Here is a 23,057-nt window from a genome sequence, read left to right as displayed (position 1 = left end):
TATACTGCTTAGCTACAAATCTATCAAGGACCAGACCATCAATAGATAAAAATTACATCTACCGATTTATCTTTCTGTTGTTTACATCAATTTCAAAATAAATTTCATCACAAATAAGAACACATATAAAAGAATATGAAATTTTCAGTGGACATCCAGTTACTGCTGACAACTGAGGACACCACAGAGATATTAGTTCTTTCAAGAGTTTTTTAGGAAAGTGTTTTCCAGTCAAAATAGAACTGCACTTTCAATGCATTTTGAAATGTAGCTTAAGTTTTTCTTACTGAATGTCAGTGGCAATTAGAAAGCAGGGAAAAACATGTAAAAAACTCCCTTACCTTCAATGAACTCCAAGAAATAAGCACCTGAAGATATCATGGTTGAAAGTAACAGTGAGAGCTCACCTAAAGATGAGCAGTCAGGAGAAAGTAATGGTGGGAGACCATTAATGCAAACATTGAAGAAATCAAGTACTGACACTAGGACAGAGTGAGAATAGAAAAAAAAATTGCAGAGATTGAGGCAGTGCTCAACCAGCACTCTGATGGAGTTACAGAACTGCATAAAGATGTCCAGCAAGACCATACCCAGATTACAGATAATCAGACCCAGTTTGAGCAATTAGAGATGAAAATGAAAGACTGGAGGACAGCCATCATTCACAGGAAATTTAGAATAACTAGTAGCTCTGAGAGGATTGAGAGGAAAATTCCAGCCATCATGGTTTGGCAGCTCCTTAGAGAACAAACTGATGTCCCCTCCACAGATATCTTAATAGAAAGGTCCAAATGGATGTTTGTTCTCTGTCAGACTGCTTCAATAAAAGATAAAAACACATGATTATCAAACTTCAGTATTACAATCAGAGTGAACTTTTTCCTTCAGACTATACAACTTGTGCATCACTGAATGAAATTTCATTACTCTGTCTCATGGTGGAGGCATTTCCACATACAGCCAAGCTACAACGCAACAGCTACTATTGACATGAGACACATTATTTTCTTAAACTCTTACTATACATATTGATTGCACATACAGGAGACTTTTTTCACAGTAGTCATTATTGCATAGTTGCTTTACAGATTTGATGAGTGCACAAAAATATGTATTTAAGAATCTCAGTGCAGTTATTGCACAGAAACATTACTGCACAAAAAATATAAGGAACTGTCGCTGGAATTTTCAGCAGCCTTTTTTTCAGAGTTCAACAAGGTGTGGAGTTGGCCTGAGTTTAGTAGTTTAATGGTCTGCTGGAAGAAACTCTTATTGAACCTGGCCATTTTGCATCTCATACTGTGGTAGCATTTACCAGAAGATAAACAGGTGAATGCACCATGGATGGACAGGGTGGGCAGTGTCTCTTGTTATCGTGTTGGCCCTGCTGAGACACCAAGACAGGTACATTTCTTGGATGGCTGGGACCATGGTTTCAATGATCTTCTCTGCTACATTAACCATTTTCTGGATGGCCTTTTGGTCTGAGGTGGAGCAGTTACTGTACCAAGCTGCAATACTGTTGGTTAGTATATTCTCTATAGTGCCTATGTAGAAGGTAGTGACAACTGGAGAGGGGAGGTTTACCTTCCTCATCTTTTGCAAGAACTGATGGCGTTGCTGTGCTTTCTTTACAATGGCAGTCATATTAGTGTTCCATATTAGGCAATCTGTAATATGCATCCCCAGTAATTTTGTGTTTTCCACTCTCTCCACTATTTCATTATGAATTGGTAGAGGAAAGTGTGTTTTACGCCTTCTTCTGAAATGGACAATGACTTCTTTGGTTCTGTTCGTGTTTAGTGCGAGGTTGTTGTTGTCACACCAGACGATGAGTTGACTAACTTCCTCCCTGTAAACTGATTCATCATAGCTGCTAATGAGACCAACGACAGTCATGTTGTTTTCAAATCTGAGGATGCAGTTTGAGTTAAGCTTGGTGGTGCAGTCCTGAGTTAACAAGGTGAACAACAGGGGGCTCAGAACACAGCCCTGAGGAACCCTTGTGTTCATAGTGATGAACGATTTTATTTCTATCAAGCCATTTTTAAAAATTAGGCATAATCAAATTATTTAAATATAGTATAAAAAATATAACAGCATTTTAATGCATTATAAAGTTTAATAATTTGATTCATGTTCAAATATCATATAAATTAATGTATTTTTTATGATTCTGAGTAATTTGATACAGTACTGTCTTTTTAAGAAACTGTTCAAGTTTTGTAAGGTGGGTAGGTGTTTTGAACTTTAATTATATTTGTAGTATAAAAGCAGTATGGGTAGAATTTTTGAACAACTCCGAAGAAGCCTTTGAATTTATTGGCGAAAGCACTTAGTTGTTCGATCAGCAATAAACGGTTTGCTTTACCGGTTTCAATAATTGTCTTTTGTTATTTTTATTCACAGTGATGTTCTCAGAGGTGTTACTGCCAATGTGTACTGTCTGTGGTCTGTCCATGAGGAAGTCCAGTATCCAATTGCATAGGGAAGTGTTTATTCCCAGTTGGTCAAGTTTCTTTATTAAGTGTTGGGGGATCACTGTGTTGAAGGCACAGCTAAAGTCTAGGACCATTCGCACATAGCAATCCTTGTTTTCCATGTTAGCCATGGATAAGTGAAGCACCATTGATAGAGTATCTTCTGTGAAGTGGTTTGGTTGACATGCAAACTGAAGTGGATCTAAAGATGCAGGAAGGTTGGATGTTACATGGTCTTTGACCAGCCTCTCAAAGCACTTCATTACTACTGAAGTGAGTGCTATGGGGCAGTAGTCATTTAGATTTAACAGTGGGGACTTCTTTGGTATAGATATTATGGTTGTAGTTTTGAAGCGTTTGGGCACGATAACCTGACTTAATGAGATGTTGCAGATATTTGTCAGAACTTGTGCCAGTTGGTCAGCACATTCTCTGCGCACCCGTCCCAGCAGTTGTGTTATTTTTTCCTCAAACCTACTGAATAAGGTGTTGAGCTTGTTGAGGAAGTTGATATTGTCATCACACTGTACTGACATAGGCTTGTAGTCTGTGATGGATTGAATGCCTTGTCACAGTTGCCTTAAGTCTCAGAGATCAGTGACGTGGCTCTGGATCTTCTGACCATATGCCCTTTTGCTGTTTTTACTCCTTTGTTCAGTTTTGTTCTGGCTGACCTAAGGGCATCCTTATCCCCTGACTTGAAGGTAGGTTGCGTGCCCTCAGAAGCTCATACACTTTACTTGTGAGCCAGGGTTTCTGGCTGGCTTGTGTGGTTATGCTCTTGGTGAGTATCACATCTACACTTTGATATGTATCCTACTACTGATTCAGTGTACTCTTCCAGGTTGCTGTGCTGATCTACAGTGGCAGCTTCTCTGAACATGTTCCAATCTGTGTATTCAAAGCAATCTGGAAGTGCAGAGATTGCGCCTCCTGGCCAGACATTTGTTTCGTGGATGGTTTCTCTCTGATTACGTGCAGTGGTCTCTAGGCAGGTGTCAGCATAATGGATAGATGATCCAAGTTACCAAGGTGTGGGAGGGGCTTTGCCTTGAAAGTCTATTTGACATTGATTTAGACCCGATCTAGTATGTTGGCACCTTTGGTGGCAAACTCTACATGCTGGTAGTAATCCGGTAGAACAGATTTTAGATTAGCCTGGTTAAAGTCGCCCGCTGTGATATAGACACAATTAGGATTTTTGTTCTACATTTCACAGACGGACTGTTAAAGTGTGGCCAGTGCTTCATTTGTGTTTGCACTTGGAGGAATATAAACACCTGAGATGATAATAGCTGAGATTCCCTCGGCAGGTAAAAGGGTCTGCATTTTACTGTCATGAACTCCATGTTTACAGACCAGTGGGTGGAGACTTTCTTGCAGCTGGAGCACCAGTTGTCATTTATTTGGTTGCAAACTCCACCTCCCCTAGTTTTGCCACTCAGAGCCTGGTTTCTGTCTGCTCTAAATAATGATAGCCCATCCACATGAGCAGTACTGTCAATGATACTTGAATTTAGACCATGTTTCTGGGATAAACACACAACAGCTTCTCACCTCTCTATAGCTGTTTAGGTCCAATCTTAGGTAATCTATTTTGTTTTCCACGGATCGAACAATTGCTAGCATAATAGATGGGCGTGCTGGTCTGTAGTCTAAGTGTTCGCTTTCGGCCTGACATTAATACAAGCTCTATTTCTTCTTTTCCATGGTCTGTCGCATCTTTTTCATTGTCATCTTCTTTTGAGTGTAAAGTATTTTGAATTTGTTCGTGTGCATCACGCTGAATCAAGATTAGACAAGATTCCTAGCTCTCTGAGTACTTTAAGCTTCACAGGGCCTAGAGAAAGCATCCTAGTAAACCAAATGCATGGTAAGCCTGTAAACCAAAGATCTAGCAAGGTATTTCTGCCATTAACTAAACTTTTGTCTATTTTCCTTCCTATTTTCATTGTTTTTGTTGTTTTCAATGATGTTAAATATTTACACAAATATTGCCCATGCCTTCCTCGAGCCACAGCAGCCACTGCTTCACAGGGTGCCGCCATTTTGAAAAAGTCTGAAGGAATGCCTTTTAACTAGTTTAATGCAGCCCAGGAAGAACTGTCATTGTAAGGATGAGAGAATTTTTACTTAACAAGACTACTGCCAAAACCTGAAGGAAATTGAACTGTTTCATCCTTGTATCTAGATGTGTAAAACAAAGAACCTGAAGTTCAGAAATGTCTACCAAGCCTTGTTCAAAGTCTTATACCCCTTAGATAAAAAAACGCTTGGTCTTGAAGACAGGAAAAAGGAAATAGCAGCTTGGGTAGCAAAAGGACAGAATGGTAACCAGTGTGACAACTAGCAAGGTGGAGGTACCAGCATAGATAAGAGGACTGGGAAAAAATGGCTAGCCTCTTCCAGTTGTTAAACAGACATTTCTTCAAAAAGATAAGACTCTGAGCCTGGGGAAAATGAACTTTGACTAACTGTGAACAATTTACTTAGACATCCTAGATAAAGGACTGCCCCCCCCCCCCCAATCTCTTCTTCCCCTTTTTCCTTCAGTTGTGACAAAAGAAACCTAAGGCTGGGACAGAGCACATCCACAGCAGTAATGCAGAACTGTATTGAAGAAAGAACATGGCTGTGGTAGGGAGTTCGTACAGCCCTGGGGGTGAACATTAGTTGTGTATGATTGATGTACATAGAATTTTGTGTCCAGTAGGGCAGGTACATATTTCCAAGACAGAATGAATTAGGTAAATAATGTTTTTCTATTTATGATAAACTTGAGCTTCTTCACTGCTCCTCTTCCACCACTCCTCCCTTTTTTCTAACTTTTCTTCTGCTTACCTGTGAGTGACAGATGCTTAATAAAGAGGCCTAATGAAGGCTGGACAAACTGATATCTAAACTGATCTAACAGAGCAGAGTCACTAAATGGCAAACAGGAAAATGAGAATTTTTAATTACCCATGTCTTCAAGTGACATCTGCAGGTTAATTCCTGTGAAGAAAGTTTTCATATTGACCTTCATAAAATGTAGCTCAGTATACTTCAGAAAAAAACTGAAAGATAATTATACAATATGTTAAATGGACATAAGCAACATGTAAATAGTTTTCATTCTATTTGAGCGGGGGTCTAGGAAAGTTTGGGGAGATTTAGTTTGCTAATGCACTGTTTTGTGCAATGGAACAGTTAGTAAAAAGGAACCAAACTGGTTTTCTAGATAAGTAGATAACAAGGGAAAGGTTTTTGGTGTGAAATGTAATGGGGAAAAGTGCAGAGCATGGATTATAGCTTATTAAAAACCAAGAGACCAGAAGAAAAATATGGCAGATTGAAGAATTGTGCCCTGAAGATATTGTGATGGACTGCAACTCATATGCATGTTAATATGCATTTTAACACAGAAGTTATACAAGGGTTACAATTACATAATCAGACCATATGACAGTAACTTAAGGAATGCCAATAGAATGGGAAATCTTGTCACGAGAGAAGAGGATATGAATTATTTAAGAAAGCTGATTCCCCACACAATGTTACTACAGGAGGCACACATGGATTCAGAGGAGCACAGTAAGCTTGCCAAGTATGACTATTCTAAATGCTTCTTACCAACCGGCAAGCCAGACAGGGTAGCAATATTATTGAGTCAAGTCCTCAAATACCAGGCTTTATATTAGCTATCAGATAAACAAGGCTGTTTTGCCTCAGGAAAAGTGCAGAAAGAGAAAAGAACACTCACCTTATAGGTTCATAGGTTCATACTAGGCTATCTGCCCGAGGGCATTTACAAGCCTAGCCCATCGTTTTGTGGCTTATGCCACCCCTTTAGTATGGGGAACTATACCCATTATTTTGCTGTGCCTCTGTCGAGCAGTGACACTGAGGTAATCCCTGGGGTATATCTGCGATCTCCCATCCATTGGTCAAGATTTCTCTTGAACAAGGCCAGCGAGGTGCTCTGCCTCACATGTACCGGGATTTTGTTCCACAGCATAGGGAGTCTTTGGGTGATGAATCTATCCCTCCAGCACGTCCTATTAATAGCCGTGTCGAGGTTTAAGTCTCCCGCCCTTGTGGCTCTGATGGATCTAGATTTTTTGAGGTGAAGCATATTCATCAAATCTGGGTTTGACATGGCCTTGTATGTTAGGCAAAGGTCACCTCTGAGCAAGTGGTAAGCGACTGAATAGAGCTGGACTTCTTTCAGTCGGGCAGCATAGGACAGATTTTTGAGACCCTTTATCCTTTTGGTGAGGAACTTTTGTGGCCTCTCCAGCTGCTGCAACCTTGGTTAACATGTACAGACCACCAGAATCTGTCAGAGCTTAAACTGACTTATGGGGCACTTTTGGGCTTTTTTGAGGGTATCTAGTGTAGGTGGGTGATTTTAAAATTTTCATCCATTTAGCTGGTATGCAAGGAGGACCAAGGAAATTAACAGTACCCTGAAACCCTGAATAGGGCAACATTTTCTAGCACTATCTGGTATTTTAAGTTTAGAAGACCTCTGTACAGGACAGAAACAGAGAAAGGAAATACTTTTTTTCAAAAGTTTAAGTCTCGAACTGACAGAAAACTAGTATCTATACTAGTATCTAGAAAGGGAAAAACACATGATCAAGGAATAAGGAATGGGACGTCCTGCCCACAGTATTGGGTTGATACACCCCTGTCTGTTGAAGTAAAGTTGGTTAACAGACTTAAGAAATTTAATGTGAATTGCAGATTCCCATTATGATGCTGTGACAAAAAAAAAATCTGGCAAGGTGGCAAGAGGATGCAATGGATGGAACATTCAATTGAAACAGGTTAAGCTGGTAACTTGGGATCTTAAGGAGGAAGAATATTTTACAAATTATGCAAGGGAGAAATTGAGATTTGAAAGGTTTACAATATACAAGTGGCAGGATTAGATAAAGGAGATGCAACTGCAACAAGCAAGAGGATGGAAAACATAGAAAAAATGGCACAGGTCCAGCTAGAAGATAATTTTCGAGATGAAAAAAGATTTCAAAAGTAAAGCCAAATCAAAAAGTGTTTATAGGAAATTGCCTTAAAGCCTAAAAGAACCTAACAATGAGGTTGAAGAAGAGTAAAATGGGCAGGTGGATACACCAAATTAGGGGACCCTAACAGGGCAGCAGGTAGAATATCCCATAGGAAATACAAGACCACTGTCTCTTGTGACTATTTACATCTTGCCAGTACCCTGTACTTCCTTCTTCAAGGACACTTGGGTTAGTCAAGCTAAGAGCAAAATTGTGAATACCTACAAAATCATGCAACTTCCTTCTGAAGGAAGATAATGCATCATACTACAAGATTTGCAACAGGAGTCTATTCCAAAGGTGGAGAAGGTGCTGCATAATTAAAGTCTCTCTCTACTGTGTTTTACTTAATTGCTGATAAAAATTTAGATCCCTGGTTCTGACACTTGTGAAACTATTTTATTTATGGATGTATGACAGATCCAGGACCACTGGGTCCCTAATGGCACAGAAGGCAAGATACAGATCTCTCCTCAGAAGTCTAAAATATATTGAATAAATGGACAGTGTCATCTGGTAGCTAGGGTTTTTGAGCTAGTGATGGTCTTTGTGATGCCCCTGCCCTGGCCAGTAATCAAGGAGGCTCAATCCTCACCACTAACAACATTGAGGGACATGCACATTGGGAGGATGACAAGTACACAGACAGTAAAGTACAATTTCCCTTAAGAGCACACAGAGATCAGTCAGTCTGGGGCTAGTTTTCCCTCTCTCTCCAGATCCCCAGTAAGACTCCCCACTGGCACAGCTACAGGGTTCAGATCTCAGCTGAGTGGTCAAGCCAAATCCTCCAGCACCCTCTCTGTCCAACCAGTGCTTCATGTCCCTGCCCTAGTAGCTGACACACACACACTTTGAGATTTGATTTATATACAAACACATAGACACTCCTGAAGAAGGCTGGCGCAGGTTCTCTACCTATGTCCCCTTCTGCCCAGACTATATGGTAGTACCACCTGCCACCAACCACCCTTATCAGCTACTCTAAGGCCCTTATAAAGGGTGACCATTTCTACTGTGTAATGTTACTACTATCCAAATGGTGTGTCCAAGGTCAAGGCTATTAAGAGTGGCCTGTACAGTGTTTCCAAATGGTGTGTCCAAGGTCAAGGCTATTTAAGAGTGGCCTGTACAGTGTTTCCAAATACATGCAAGTTCTCTAAGACCTTAAATATCTCTACAGAAAACTATTCACAATTAAAAGTTTTAAATACATTTAATAATAAAAGCACAGCACAATATTCATTAACTCAACACAGTGGCAATAGAATTCAGAATCATAGGGAATGCTTTAAAACAACATTGCAGGACAGTCTCACATAAATATAGAAGAAGACTACAATAATCTTACTATTTTCCTATCTAGCTCTAAGAAAGATGCTAAGATCTAAATCTTATTTACAGAGCAAGGCAGATGATGAGAAGTGCTGAAGAGATGTTTACAGGTCCAGAACAAAATACAAAATGCACTGACTTTCTCACTGAGATAGTTCTTAAATTATGATCAAACATTTCTGCTGGGTTATCTCAGATTACATCATTCTTGTCACATCTGCCTATAGTTTCCAAGCCAACAGAAGCCTAAAAGTTAGCAACTCAGTGTCAAGAATACTTATTTATTACAAGCTTGCCTGGAACTGGGAATCATAAAACTCACGGCCACACAGATAGAAACCACACTTTCCAAAGCTAAGAATACAGCATTCATGGGACCAGATGACATCCTGGGCTGTGTACTACATGAACTACAAAACGAACTGGCACCTCACCTAAGTGTCATGTTTAATCATAGCCTCACCTCAGGATTTGTGCCCACTGAGTGGCGCAAAACTACAGTTATTCCACTCCACAAGGGAGGATCCACCTTGGATCCCGGGAAATACCGTCCCATCAGTCTGACAAGCCTGATCTGCAAGGGCATAGGAGGCATTATCATGGAACTTATAAACAAAGACATTGGCAACCTTCAAACACTGGACCCCACCCAGTTTGAGTTCATGACAGGGCGATCTTGTCTCTTGAACCTGACTGACTTCTTCGAATCAGTCTCCAGAGCTGTGGACGAGGGTAAGGCTGTCCACAAACCTACCTGGACCTCGCCAAGGCCTTAGACATGATCCCCCATTCTAGAATCATAGATAAACTTACTAAGCTGGGCATAAATCCCTACGTCACTCGATGGGTTGCCAACAGGGTTACTGACAGAACCCAGACTGTAAAAGTAGCAGACTCCAAATCCACCTCCAGACAAGTGGAATACCTCAGGGTTCAGTCCTGGGACCGCTCTTGTTTGGCATCTACTTCTCTGAAGTACAGGCCAACACTAAGGGACTCTGGCTAACAAAGTTCGCAGATGACTGCAAACTGGGAGCCATTATTGAATCCCCAAATTATGTGGATATTCTACAAAAGGGCCATACAGAAACAGATGCTTGGTACCACAGCCATGGGCTCAAGCTTAATACCAAGAAATGTACAGTTATCCCCTTTGGGAAAAAACACGTGCCCATGAATTATCACATAGGTGGCAGTACACTAAACCCCGAAAGTGTGATGAGAGACTTAGGGACACAAGTGGACAGTGGTCTCACCTTCAATAACCACATTGCCACAACAGTCAGGAAAATCCTTCTATGTGGCACACCTCATCACTAAGGGCTTTTCATCCAGAAAAAAGGAGGTCTTTGTCCCACTGTACTCATCCCTCATTAGACCCATTATAGAGTAAAATGCCCCGTTTGGTATGCATCTCACAGGACATCTGCAACAGATCGAAAGGCCACAGGAATACCTCACTAAAAGAATCACAGGCCTAAAGCAGATGCCCTATGCTGACCATCTAAAAAAACTCTGTGGCATATCGTCTACTCAGAGGCGATCTCTGCTTAACATACAAGGCTATGTCAAACCCTGAGCTGTTGGACATGCTCCACTTAAAGAAATCCCAATCCCTCAGAGCCACACACTCCAGGGATCTAAACCTTGTCATCACAATGAACAAAACATGCTGGAGGGATAGGCTTCTGACCCACAGACTCTCCATACATATCAAGCAGAGCTCCTCCTTGGCCCTCTTCAAAAGAAACCTTGTCGATTGGATGGGAGATAGGAAATTCACCCCGTGGATCACGTCAGTCGCCCTGCTAGACAGGGGTCCAGGGAAGTAATTATTGTGGGAAGAAATATCCAGGGAATTGTTTGGCTAGGCTTGTATAGGCCCTAGGGCCGATAGCCTAGTACCAACCTATCAACCTATGTTAAATACTTTTACCCTTGAAACCTATAATTATCTCTGTCTCAAACAATAGAAAGAATTATTTCCACCTGCAGACATTCTGTCTTCTAAGTCTGGTAAACACACTTGTAAAATTCTTTATTTATTTTCTCAGAGTTTGCAAGTTAACTCTATGACCCAACTTCTGCTATGAAAACATACATTTGCCCAGGCATATAGTCCATATACATTTTGCTCTTCTCCAGCAGAGTGCACTGTGGTTACATTTTTGAAGCTCAGTACATAACATACAGTTCTCTTACATCTGTAAGGCAAGCCTGTGGATCACATTAATATTTAGAAATGACACAGGATTATTTACAAAATTCTAACTAGCTGGGCTGGCAGCCTTCACAGTCTTATTTAGGAATCTCCGTGGTCTTTCCAGCTGTTTGACATATCTACTGAGGTAAATCTCAAAGGGGGCACTGTACTCAATAAGTGGCCTAATCCATACTGAATAAAAGGAGAAAATGAGCTACATTTCTTTAGCAATTAGCTTCACTACTGTTACAGGATGATCAAAGGAGAGGGAATGATCAACTTCCAAGGTCTTTAACAATATTCTCATTTTGCAGTAGGGTGTTGTCTATGTTGCAAGCTGAAGGGAGGGGTTGATTACCAAGTATGACAATATTGCACTTTTTTGCATTTAATTTTAGTCCATTTGTAATACACCGGTTATTTATAATTTTAAGTTCTTCTTCAAGGGCTTTTCTGTCAAAAAGTGAATGGACAATGACTAACCATTTTAAGTATTCTACAAACTTGGCTAGTTAGATAGGGGCTCTGGTTCATGGTCTGCAGATCCCAGCATTGGGCCCTGTAGGACACAAAGGACTTAGAACTGGGTATGAAGAAACAAAATTGGCACAGTATGCAGGTGATTTGTTAATTTCAGGCCTCATCAATAAACCTGGGAATGGCATTCTTCAGATTTTTAAAGAATGCAATCTTAGGATTCCTATGGGACAGGCAAAACCTAGAGTTGTTTGCAAGTTTTCTACCAAAGAACTTAGAATGGGATCAGGGTACCTGACCTCTAAGCATAGCGGTGAGCTGCACACCTTATGGCATTCCTATGACATGCAAGCAGGTCTACTTCAGAAGACTGAAAAATCAAAAGACTGAATCCTGAAAGACTGAAAATTCAAAATACTGAATGATGGAATTTGCCCCTTCTCCACTGTTGTGCGATCTTGGAGTTGGTACATATAGTTAGCAGGGTGTGTGTGTGGGGGGAAGAACAGCCCTCCACGAGGGGTGCATGGGGGTTTGCCCCCTGCATTGAAAATGAGTCCAGTAATTTGAATTTTCAATCTTTTGGTTTGTCAGTCTTCTGAAGTAGAACCCATGCAAGCTAAGTGGAATGAGACAGGTTGGCACTGTTCTACAAAATCGGTCTTGTCACAAGACTGTGTTTTGATTAAAGAAATCTGACAGACTTACAAGTCTATGGAAGGACATTAGAGCAGCTCAATACTGGATGACTGAGAAAGCCAGCACTGAAAAGATGAAAACTTGGCTCACTCCCATGAACTCTGCCTTAACAAGTATGAGAAATAATGAGTAGAAAGGATCCTGGCTATCAAAGCAGTCACAGATTATATTCTGAAAGAGCTTAGAGGATCTGCATGCCTTTATCTGATAGGACTGATTTAACTCCAACATGACTGTGTGTTATTATCTGGCATACACAGCACTCAAGCAAATGTACAGTAAAATGAATAGACGTTAAGGAGTGGGAAAATGCTCTGACTTGGGGTAAATTTTTAATGGAAATAAGAACACTAGACTAGATGCCTGACAGAGTAGTACTGAGGATATACCAGACAATAAGTTAAATTAGACAAGCAATAAAACTAAGTTTCAGAAAAATAGGGTGCAGCCATTAGGGCAAAGCACTTCCCCTAAGTAATGGCAGGAGAGCTACATAAGATTGAAGTACGACTGCTGCTCAAGAGGATTCCAAATATTTGCCTCCAAGAATACTTTTACATACATCAAGTAGACTTTATAAAATACTCTCCATAGTGTCAAATGAATGCTGGAAGTATGAAGATAGAGAACTCGGGACATGATCACCTATAATTTTGGAGAGCTCTATTTTACAGGAATTAAAAATGCAAATACAGAAGTTAATTGAACACAATACCACTTCAGAGGGAAGGGATCCTCTGTGTCTGAACTTTTTCTAGAGGTTCTGAAAAGGGAGGCTGGCAGAAACATGAAAAAGCCCTACTATGGTGATTTTACTAGCTATAAAAAAGGGCTATTTAAAGCAAACATCTGATCCACCATGAACTGAGGAAGTCTGATCTATTAATGAGCAACTCTTACATCAGGAAGTACTCCTTATGGGTGGGTAGGAATAGCATTAGCATACCAGCAAATGACCTCCGATTAACAGACAAGACTGACATGGGACTTCCAAGATGGTTGCTCTCCTAGTAACATGTAGATTACTGCTCTCCCAGTGTAGAAAAATATTTTCCACTAAAAGCTATCCATTTGGACAAAAATCAGTTACTGGCTAGCAATTACACAGTCTGGATGACAGCAATGTAGAAATGTAAAAAGTAAGGGAAGATCAGCTAGAAAAGAAAAAGCTCTGGCTAAGAACTTGCAGCTGTTCAGCAAAAAAGTTCAAGTTTCAACTTTAGTATAACTCATGTCTTCCAGTAATTTTTGAGAAAAATAAATCAAATGCTTTCAAAGGTGGACCCTTGAAGAAAATGCACACAAATATACATATATTTATATATCTACATACAAAAGAGAAAAAGCTTTAAGTAACCATTTGGATGAACTTATAAAAACAAAACTTATGTACTTACCATAATGCTAGATCTGTGGTGTCTTTTTCTGTCTGGCTCAACATATGGGGTTAAAAAAAAAATGGGGGCTCTGATGATGATCTCCGCGCTTCTTCAAGGAATTCAGGGCAGGCTCCCTATCTGTGACTTCTCTCCTCTCTCTGCAATACCTCAAAATGAGTATGCCTGCTTGTACCTAACACTTCACCTAATAAGCACAAAACATTTGAATAGTCTACCAATTTTGGTTGAATACATGACTGACTTCCAAGATGGCTTCACATTGTAACAGCTTAATTCTAGCTCTCCCAGTGTGAAAACAGAAACTCAGCAGAGAAGGCCTGTGGACTTGTGTTTCTGGCAAATATCAGTAACTGGTTAGTAATTGCACTGCCTGGATGCCAGGAAAAGGAATGCAGAGGACCTGAAGGAAAATCTGCTACAAAATGTGAGGAAAAACACGAACTGGAAAAAGTTCTGCTTAGAGAAAGTATGCACTGAACTCCAAGTAGCTGCCTCCAAAATATCCTTAGTTGCCACCCCCTCAGAAATGCTGTTGAAGTGGCAGTAGCCCTAGTGGAATGAGGCCTAATCCCAGCTGGAATCTCCTTGCCATGATGGGAATAACAAAATGTAATGCAACACCCAATCCATCTAGAAATAGTTTGTTTTGACACAGGCTTGCCCTGAGAACTCAAAGCAAAAGAAACAAACAACTGCTGAGACTGCCTAAAATCCTTAGTCCTGCTCAAATAATAACGCAATTGCCTGTGTACATCTTAAGTGTGCAAAATCTTTTCCCCTTTATTTTGGGGATCTGCATAAAAAGTAGGCAAATGAATAGTTTGGTTTAAAGCCACACTAGAAACCACCTTAGGCATAAAGGAAGGATTAGTACGAAAAGATACTCTATCGATATGAAAAAACAAAAAAGGCTCAACCGCCAAAAGGGCCTGCAACTCAGAAACCCTTCTTGCAGAAGTAATGGCCAACAAAAAGCAGTCTTCCATGACAAGTATTTCAATTCATTAGTAGCAGGCTCAAAAGGTTGTAGAGTAAGTTTCTCCAACACAAAATTGAGATCCCAAGCAGGAGTAGGAGCTCACGTGGGGTCTTATATTCTTTGCCCCTCTAAGAAATTGCTTGAACAAAGGATGCGAAAACAACGGTGGGTCACAATCATAGTGAGCTGAAATTGCTGCAGCATGAATCTTAATGGAAGAGAAAGACAAACCTTTGTCCAATAACTCAGTAAGATATTGAAGAGCCACACTCAAATTTGGCTCAGAAATCTCCAAATTGTTTGCTGCACTCCAAAATAAAAATCTCTTCCATTTTTCTGCGTACACTTTCCTTGTACTAGGTCTCCTGGCTTCCATAATCACATTTAAAACTTGTTGAGGAAGTTGAGACCTGCTGTCTTTCAAAACAGAACATGCCAGGCTGTTAGATGAAGAGAGTGAAGCTTGACATTGAGCAGGTGACCGTCCCTCTGAGACAACAGATGTGGAATCAAGGGTAAAGGCCATGGAGGCTTCTTTACCAGACTCCTCAGTAGTGGGTACCAGTGCTGCCGAGGCCAATCTGGAGCTATTAAAATCATCCTTGGCTTGTCTTGTCTGACCTTTAGAAGCACCTTTGGAAGAAGAGGCAGAGGTGGAAACGCATAGACATGAAGATTTTTCCAACTGAAAGAAAGAGCATCCACTTTCCAAGCTGTGTGATGAAACCTCTTTGTGCAAAACTTTGGCAGCTGGTGGTTTAATGGAGAAGCGAACAGATCTATGTCTGGAGTTCCCCATGACACTGTCAATTTTGAAATACATGAAGATCCAGTTTCCACTGTGGGGATCCATGATTTGTCTGCTTAACACATCTGCTAAGGAGTTCTGTGCTCCGGCAGAAACCTTGCCTGAAGAGTTAGTTGCAAGCTGAGCGCAGTCTCCCATAAAATCATTGCTTGCCTGCACAATGGGTAAGAATGTGTTCCTCCTTGTTTGTTGATGTACCACATGACAGTTGTGTTGTCTGTTAGAATCAACACCTGCCCTGGAAGAAGTAATTCCTTGAAAGCCATTAATGCAAACTGGACTGCTAACATCTCTTTCATGTTGATATGTAGATGCTGTAGTCTGGCAGGCCACTTGTCTTGTATCCACTTTCCATTTAGATGAGCTCCCCAAGCAATGTCTGAGGCATCTGTCGTTAGAATCTGACTCGCCTCTGGCCGGGTCACAGAGAGTCCCTTGTTTAGGTGACATTCCTGAGCCCACCACAAAAATTCCTTTTGAATGCAAGGTATTATTCGAATGACAGTGTCCAAATCCTGGCAGTGCTGTGTCCATAGATTTTGAGATACCATTGTAGCTTCCTCATATGCAGTTTGGCATTGGGAAGCACCAGAATACAAGATGCCATGAACCCTAAGGCTTGAAGGACTGTCCTTGCAGTCAGCCCGGACTGAAGAGATAGTTGATGGAAGTAACTGGAAAGATTCTTTTGTTTGTCCGGGGTTAAAAGGCCATCTGGGCTGCTGTATTCAGTCTCACACCCAGAAAGCACATGTCTTGAGAGGGTACTAGACTGGACTTTATTTCGTTCACAGAATACCCTAGGCATCTTAGCACTGCTATGACATATTCCAAATGCTGTAGAAGGTCTTCCTTTTCTTGAGCCAGAATCAGGCAATCGTCCAAGTAAGGATAGATTTGAATTCCTTTTAGCCTGAAGTAAGCTATCACTGGAGCCAGAACCTTTGTGAATACTCTGAGCAGTAGATAAGCCAAAGGGCAATGCAGAGAACTGATAATGAGAATTTCCAGCTCGAAAACGCAGATACTTTCTGCAACTTAGTCTTATGGGCACATGAAGGTAAGCTTCCTTGAGATCTAAAGTTACCATCCAGTGATCTTTGCCCAGCAGAGGTAAAAGCTGTTGTAACGTCAACATTTTGAACTTGGGAATGTCCAGATAAGTGTTGAGGATAGATAAATCCAAAATTGGTCTCCACGTGTTCCCCTTCTTTGGTACTAGGAACAGGCGAGAATAAAATCCTAGGCCCCTTTCTGGCACAGGAACCGCTGAATGGCCCCTATTTGGAGTAACAGAGAAATTTGCTTGTGAGCCTCTTGTCTTTGTAGAGGAGGAATGTCTGGCATGCCTTTGAAAGGAGGCAAGGTATGGAAATAAAACCTGTAACCGTGGTGAATGATATCCAGAACCCATCTGTCTTGGGTAATTAAATCCCAATTTTCTTTGAAAAGAGACAGCCTTCCTCCCAACGGTGCTGCCAGGCGAGAATGAACTGGCAGCTGAAAAGGCAGGTCATTGGGTCTGCTTACGAAAGGACTGACCCCTGCCCTCACCAGAAGTCTGAGCAGGGGAACTCCTGTCCTAGGTCTAAAAGAACCCTGAGCTCTGCCCCTACCACGTCTAGACCTACCCCTGGACTGGGAATCATAAGCAGGATAAGTCCATCCCTTAGCAGGCCAATTTCTACTAAACTTGGAGGCTGCACCTGCAAAAATCCTTAACAGTTTGCATAGACTTAGCCTTGTCCTCCATTTTCTTCAAAACTGCTTCTACAGGCGAACCAAACAACACATCAGACTGCAAAGGAGCATCCAAAATCCGTGTCTTAACATGCTCAGCTAAATTCTGATCTCTCAACCAGGCGTGCCTCGAAGAACAGAACCAGTGGCAGCCACCCTGAGGAGGCCTGCACAGCATCAAAACCACATTGCAAGGAATGTTTACCCACTTGTTCAGACACATGAACTAAATCCTGCAACTCTTTACACTCAATACCTTCCGCCAGAGCATCCACCTTAGATTTCAACTGTGAAAGAAGATAATTCTGATATTTTAACATGTGAAACTGACAATTCAACGCCCTCATGGCTAAAGTGGAAGAAGTATACACTTTCTTTCCCCATCTATCCAAAGCCCTTGCCTCTATCAGGAGGGACAGGATTTTTAACAACTGAGGCCTTCACACCTTTAGGCCCCTGAGAGACAGTTTCGGGTCTGCCCTAGGACTCTTAAAAGATACTTATGAGCTTCAGGCACCCTATAATACCTATCCGGTTTAACTGGGGCAGGAGGCAAAGAATCAGGATTCAGGGAAGCCTCTGCAAAACATCTTCCACCACATTCAAAACAGGAGGTATAGCTAAAGGCCTATGCTGGGGTAAAACAAGAATTCCCTAAGCCTTTTCCTGGAATCAGAGAAATCTTGACCTTCCCATGTAAAATGCTCCCTCATGGAATGCAGAGTCTCTGAAAAAGAAAAATCCTCAGGAGGAGAAGCTGAAGGAGTAGAATCATCCACATCAGAATCAGAATAAGGAGGGTACTCCTGCAAGTCTTCAGCCGAAGACTCAGAAGCCTCCGAGCATTGCTCAAAACTCTCAAACTCAGGTTCCACCCTAGGCCTCTTATCAGGAGGGGGCATAGAACCCCTTATCATAGTAATCAAATCCTCTGCCATTTTAAGCATATGTTTCTTAGGCAAGGACCCTGAAGCACTAGGAGAAACCCCACTGAAGCAAAACTTGGCCTGCCCCTCAAAGAAGCCTTGGAAACAGAAGGGGAGGCTCTAACCACCTTAGGAAGAGAGGGAAGAACAGCCACCTGAGAAGCCCCCTCAGCCTGGCCTACTTCCTGAGAGGATACATCCTGTAACAGTAAAGTCTCTCCCTGAGACTCCAAAGAAACACCTGGCAAAACCTCCGGCTCCACTGAGCCCTCTAAAGAACCGGCGCCTGGGACTGTCGGTTCTTCCACTCTAGGCTTTGCTGCTTTGTCCTTGCGCTTTTTTAGCCGGGCCGGAGCACCCGACGGCATTTTATAATTACAACGCTTCCCAAACACTAACCTGGCACAGTCTAATCTTCTCTTAATAGTGCGTTTGTTAAATCTAGCACAAGAGCGGCATCCAACAACGTCGTGCTCAGGCCCTAAACAAGGTATACACAAAGTATGGTAATCCCTATGAGGTATCTGTTTCCCACAAGAAATACAGTTATTCGCTTTTTCTGACATCCGGTTAAATACTGAGGCAAGAAAAACCAAAATATTCCCCAACGGGGTACTTAGCCAACTTTGATTCGGTCTGAAACTCTGGCTTCAGAAACTTTCAGAACGCCAACCTGCACTCGCAAAATTGCTTCTGCATCGGACCATGCGGCAAAAAAGACTGGGGATATGACGTCGGTCATGCGCATTAGTACCCTGACGTGCTGACGTCAGTCTAATGCGCCCTGACCGACGTCAGCCATATACTTTGGTATTCGGGCCGACTGGACAGCGGACTACCCAATAGTTAGGACTGCAGCAATGTGGAATGAAGAACATCATGAAAAAGCCCTACTATGGTGATTTTACTAGCTATAAAAAAGGGCTATTTAAAGCAAACATCTGATCCACCATGAACTGAGGAAGTCTGATCTATTAATGAGCAACTCTTACATCAGGAAGTACTCCTTATGGGTGGGTAGGAATAGCATTAGCATACCAGCAAATGACCTCCTTAGTTACTGTATTTAAAACTTTAGAAATGTGGAAAAGATTAACAGACAAGACTGACATGGGACTTCCAAGATGGTTGCTCTCCTAGTAACATGTAGATTACTGCTCTCCCAGTGTAGAAAAATATTTTAAAAAGCCACTAAAAGCTATCCATTTGGACAAAAAAATCAGTTACTGGCTAGCAATTACACAGTCTGGATGACAGCAATGTAGAAATGTGGGGAAAAAAGTAAGGGAAGATCAGCTAGAAAAGAAAAAGCTCTGGCTAAGAACTTGCAGCTGTTCAGCAAAAAGAAGTTCAAGTTTCAACTTTAGTATAACTCATGTCTTCCAGTAATTTTGAGAAAAATAAATCAAATGCTTTCAAAGGTGGACCCTTGAAGAAAATGCACACAAATATACATATATTTATATATCTACATACAAAAGAGAAAAAGCTTTAAGTAACCATTTGGATGAACTTATAAAAACAAAACTTATGTACTTACCATAATGCTAGATCTGTGTTGTCTTTTTCTGTCTGGCTCAACATATGGGGTTAAAAAAAAAAACATATGGGGCTCTGATATGATCTCCGCGCCTTCTTCAAGCTCTTGAATTCAGGGCTCAGGCTCCTTCCCTATCTGTGACTCTCTCCTCTCTCTGCAATACCTCAAAATGAGTATGCCTGCTTGTACCTAACACTTCACCTAATAAGCACAAAACATTTGAATAGTCTACCAATCAAGAGAAGTGTGAAAAAAAAGCTTTTGGTTGAATACATGACTGACTTCCAAGATGGCTTCACATTAAGTAACAGCTTAATTCTAGCTCTCCCAGTGTGAAAACAGAAACTCAGCAGAGAAGGCCTGTGGACTTGTGTTTCTAGGTAAATATCAGTAACTGGTTAGTAATTGCACTGCCTGGATGCCAGGAAAAAAAAGGAATGCAGAGGACCTGAAGGAAAATCTGCTACAAAATGTGAGGAAAAAACACGAACTGGAAAAAGTTCTGCAGCTGTTTAGCAAAAAAAGCAGTGCAAGCTCCAAATATGACTTCCAGTAACCTAGAGGAAAACACAAGCCAACTGCAGACAAACTTGATTAAAACAAACAAAACACTGATGGAGTATATCAACTCAAACAAAAGATTGTAAAAAAAATGGAAGAAGCTTTAAACAGATATTCAAATTAGGTGATAAAGCTGCAAAAATCAGAGGTCAAAATGAAGAAAAGGCTGCCTGAATGTGAGACTGCTCAAGAAAAGATACTTCAAATATATCAGAATTGGAGGACAGAGTACATAGGGAAAACCTCATATTTTCAGCTGCACCTCAGAATGTGGAAGGAACACAGTGTATTAATTTTATGAAAGCGCAAAGGAGCAACTGGACTAGTACTCCACAGCAGTAGCTGGTAAATGAAAGGGCACATCATTTGTATGCTCCAAACCTGGCTATGAGAAAGCAACCTAGACCTTTAATAGTAAAGATGTAATCCTACCAGAAGGAGGAGTTGATTCTGACAAAAATGTGGCAGGAAGACAGTGTACTAAAAGTAAGAGACAGCGAAGTGTTTGGGGGAGAATGATTACTCACTGTACACCATGCAGAAGAGGAGTAAATTTCTTCCACTGTTCAGAAACGATAAAAAGCAGGTGTGAGATTCAAACTGCTGTACCCAGCTACATTCAAAATATTCTTCCCTGCAGGGACAAAATCATTTTTTGATTAAGTACATGCTAAAGAGGAAATATAAAAGTTTGTCCAACAAAAAGTGAGTTTGGTTAATGGACATTTCAGAGATCACCTTTGGCAGAAATGAAGGATTAGTTCTCAAAGATGCTCTATCTTTATGAAAAATCAAGTATGGACTCTTGATGCATAAAGCTTGAAGTTCAGAGATACATCTGGCAGAAGTAGTGGCGACCAAAAACAAGGTTTTCCATGACAAATATTTGAGGTCGCAAGAAGCAGCTGGTTCGAAGGGTGGCATTGTCAGAGCTTGTAGAACTAATGACACGTCCCATGGTTGAATAGGTTCTCTAAAAGGGGGCTTCAAATGATTCACACCTTTTATGAAAGTCTTGCATAATTTGTGTGACACAAGAGAGGAGTCTTGGACACCCTCATGGAAATTAGATATCGCAGCCACATGAACTCTAATGGTAGAGGCCGATAGACCCGATTGAAAAAGGTTGGCCAGATACTCTAGTATTATTGACACTGGTGTTGAGAAGGGATCTACTTGTTTCTCTTTCAGCCAACAGGTAAATCATTTCCACTTGCTTAGATAAGTAATTCTAGTGGAAGACTTTTGAGATGCAATAAGAATGTCCCGTACTGGTAAAGAAAGATCGTTCTGCCTGGCAATTAAGGGAATTGGAGGAGCCAAGCTGTGAGCTTCAGGCTGTCCAAGTTGGGATGAATCAGGTTCTGTGGATGTGAGATCAACTCCGGGGTTGGATGAAGAATCCATGGTTGATCTAGCAGGTGAGTTCAAAGGAAGGGGAACCAAATCTAACGAGGCCAATATGGTGCTATGAGGATCACCTTGCTCTTCAACCGACGGGCTTTCTTCAGAAACTGGGGAATGAGGGGAAAAGGTGGGAATACATAAAGAAGACCAGATGGCCAATCGTGGACTAGAGCATCCCTGGGTGACTGTCTCGGAGGGTGAATCAGGGCGAAGTAGATGCTGCATTTATAGTTGGTCGGGGATGTAAAGGGGTCGCAGCAAAAATGGCCCCAGCGGTGGAAGATCTCCGCCGCTATCAAGGGATTCAGGGACCACTCGTGAGGTTGTAGAATGCACCTGCTGAGTCTTGTCTGCTATCATGTTGGAACTCCCAGGAATGTGTGTTGCTAGAAGAAAACGGTTGGTAGCCATCACCCATTGCCATATCCTCATGGCCTCTCGACAAAGGGGGTAAGATCTGGTTCCACCTTGTTTGCTGATGTACCAGACCACCGCTATGTTGTCTGATTGAATCACAATCGTCCCAGACGGCAGCAGGGGATGGAATGCTTGCAACGCCAGAAGCGCCGCACTCAGCTCTAGAACATTTATATGCAGTTGGGCCTCCAGTTCGGACCAAATGCCTTGGACAGTCTGTCCCTGACATAGCATCCCCCCACCCCATCAGGGAAGCGTCCGTGGTCACTGTAGCCTTGGGTTGCTGGGGGGAGAAGGGGCGAGACCATTGCGACGGGTTGTAGGTCATCCACCAATTTAAATCCTGTTTGCACCTGTGGGTTACTCGAATCTTGGCTGAAAGAGGATGCTGAAAAGGATACCATTGGGTGAGAAGCCTCTGTAGAAGCCTCATATGAAACCTGGCCAGGGAGACAATGGTGATGGAGGCTGCCATGGAACCCAACAGCTGTAGGTCAAAGTGAGCTGTGGATTTCTCCCTTGAAAGGATTGGGATCAGTTGTTGCTTTATCCTTAGAATTCTGTGCTCTGGAATGGCTGCTCTGCAATTCTTTGTATCCAAGATGACCCCTATGAATTCTGTGGACTGAGATGGGGCGAGATTGGATTTCTGCCAGTTTATGGTTATGCCTAGCCTTTGTGCAGCGAGGAGAGAGTATGCCAGAGCTTCTTCCAATAGATGTTTGGTGGGGGCGGAAATGAGCCAGTCGTCTAGGTATGGAAAAACCTGGAATCCTTGTAGTCGCAAGTGAGCTGTGACGACTGCCATGCACTTTGTGAACACTCTGGGAGCTGTAGAGAGTCCAAAGGGTAGTACTCTGATCTGGTAGTGACTGGATCCTGCACGGAAGCACAGAAATCTTTTTGATGGCCTGTCCACTTTTATGTGGTAGCACGCATCTTGAAGATCTATCGAGCACATCCAATCATCTTTTTCCAAAAGCGGGAGGATAGACTGTATTGTGACCATCCGGAATTTTTGTACTCTCACAAAC

The 23,057-nt window shown here is 41.8% G+C and overlaps 1 protein-coding gene across 4 annotated transcripts in view; it reads right to left on the bottom strand.

The window, feature by feature from the left end:
* Positions 1–23,057, bottom strand: part of CCDC88A (coiled-coil domain containing 88A) — a 4,373,054-nt gene that overhangs the window by 996,523 nt on the left and 3,353,474 nt on the right. The gene's annotated exons all lie outside the window — the stretch shown is intronic.

The sequence above is a fragment of the Protopterus annectens genome, chromosome 1.part2, assembly GCF_019279795.1.
Source record: "Protopterus annectens isolate FY-2018-M chromosome 1.part2, PAN1.0, whole genome shotgun sequence".
Lineage (NCBI taxonomy): Eukaryota > Metazoa > Chordata > Ceratodontiformes > Protopteridae > Protopterus > Protopterus annectens.
The sequence above is the reverse complement of the archived record's forward strand: the minus strand, read 5'-3'. Positions and strand labels throughout refer to the sequence as shown.